Source organism: Jaculus jaculus, chromosome 14 (assembly GCF_020740685.1).
Source record: "Jaculus jaculus isolate mJacJac1 chromosome 14, mJacJac1.mat.Y.cur, whole genome shotgun sequence".
Lineage (NCBI taxonomy): Eukaryota > Metazoa > Chordata > Mammalia > Rodentia > Dipodidae > Jaculus > Jaculus jaculus.
Window position 1 is genome coordinate 15790562 of NC_059115.1, and position 1873 is coordinate 15792434.

A 1873-nucleotide genomic window follows, 5' to 3' on the forward strand; every position below is an offset into this window, starting at 1 on the left:
CTCCCCATCAGCAGCAAGTAAGAGCTTCTTTTCCCTTGTACCTCGCCAACATTTTGTCGTCGGTTTTCTTGATGATAGCCATTCTGACTGGGGCCAGATGGTATCTCAAAGTGGTTTTGTTTTGCATATCTCTGAGGGCTAGCGATGTCTGACACGTTTTAAGTACCTACTGGCCATCTGTGTTTCTTCTTTGTGAACTGTCTGTTCATTTCATTAGTCCATATGGTGATTGGCAGTTTTACTTTTTGGGCGTTTCATTTTCGCAGTCCTTTGTAAATTTTGGTGATTAGCCTGAGGTATAGCTGGAAGATTTTCTCCCTGAAGCGAGATTGTTTTTTACAAGTGTCGACATAATAATTATGTATCTTTAGAAGGTACAGAATGATATTTTGATGCATCTATACATTGTGCATGGTTCCACTCAGAGTACTTTTTTGTTCCCAAGGTAGGGTCTCACTGTAGCCCAGGCTGACCTGGAACTCACTATGTAGTCTCAGGGTGGCCTCAAACTCATGGTGATTCTCCTACCTCTGCCTCCCAAGTACTGGAATTAAAGGCCATGCTTGGCAAAGTACTTAATTTATATATCACCTCAAACATTTACCCCAGGAATTAGAATATTCAAAAGTCTTTCCTCTAGTTATTTTGAATTATATGATAACATATTGTCAAGTAGGGCTGAAGATGTAGCTCAGGTGGTAGAGTGTTTGCTGAGCATGCACGAAGCCTTAAGTTCAGTCCCCAGCCGTGCACAAAAGCAGGTTTCGTAGTCCATCCCTCTAGTCTCCACACTCAGGAGGGGGAGGCGGGAGGTTGAAGTTGTTCAAGGTCATCCACATGCTCCATAGCAAGTTCAAGACCAGTCTGGGCTACATGAGACCATGTCTTAAAAACTACTGTGGATATTTACTTGGCAGGGGAGATACTTTGATCACAAAGGTGGTTTTCCCAGAGCGTTGTTTATCCATTTCACTCCAGAAATTCAAGCGCCCAGTTTGTGGCAGTGGAGAGGCTGCATCGCACTCTCCCCTGCTAACTTGCCTAGTGTATCTGGAGATTGTTTGCAATGGGCAAAGGTCCTTCTGCTGTGTCCCTTTCTCATATTTTTGAAAATAAAGTAAATTATGAGTAAAAAAAAAAACAACCCTATTGTTAATTATGGTCATGTTTCTGTGTAGTAGAACCCCAGAATTTTCCCTCCTATGTGATGTGACTTTCAGTCTAACCCTAGCCCCCTCTCTCCTGTGGATGGATGGATCCAGAAAATAGAGTATAGATACACAGCAAAATGCTATTCAGCGGTGGAATGGATGACAACTCTTCATGGTGACATCATGTAAGGGCCAAGAGAACCTGATGCTAAATTGAATAAGGCAGACATCGAAAGAGAAATACGGTATCTTGAGGACATAATGATAATGCTACAAAGTTCTCTTTCCGTTTCCCTCATCCCTTCCAAATGGATAGACTGGTTTTGGTTGACTTAAACTATGGTAGAACCTGCCCCGTTCAGATGGGTGTGGGAATCCTGGGAAATTCTTCACTGTTTTGTCTGTATAACTTTGCCCTTCTCATTACACACCCACGGAGACCCGCAGACTTGGTTCTCAATCAGCTGCTCTTAGCTCACAACTTGGTTCTGCTTTTCAGAGGCATCCCTCAAATGATAGCCGTTTTGAAACTGAAATCTTTCCTGGTGAGGCTGGATGCGAACTTGTCTTCTGTTTACACAGAGCAACCAGAGGGGTCGTCCTCAGCACCACAAATCTCCTCAGTGGCTTTCAGGCCATTAAACTTTGTTCCAGGGTCCCCGGGGGGCTGGCGCTCTGAACGAAAGCCCCAGAGGGCCTTGTCCTCTCCTGTCTCCTCTGCT

The 1873-nt window shown here is 44.2% G+C and overlaps 1 pseudogene; it reads left to right on the forward strand.

Moving 5' to 3' along the window:
* Nucleotides 1-902: 902 nt before the first annotated feature.
* LOC123454986 lies at nt 903-1029 on the forward strand (annotated as a pseudogene).
* Nucleotides 1030-1873: the final 844 nt, after the last annotated feature.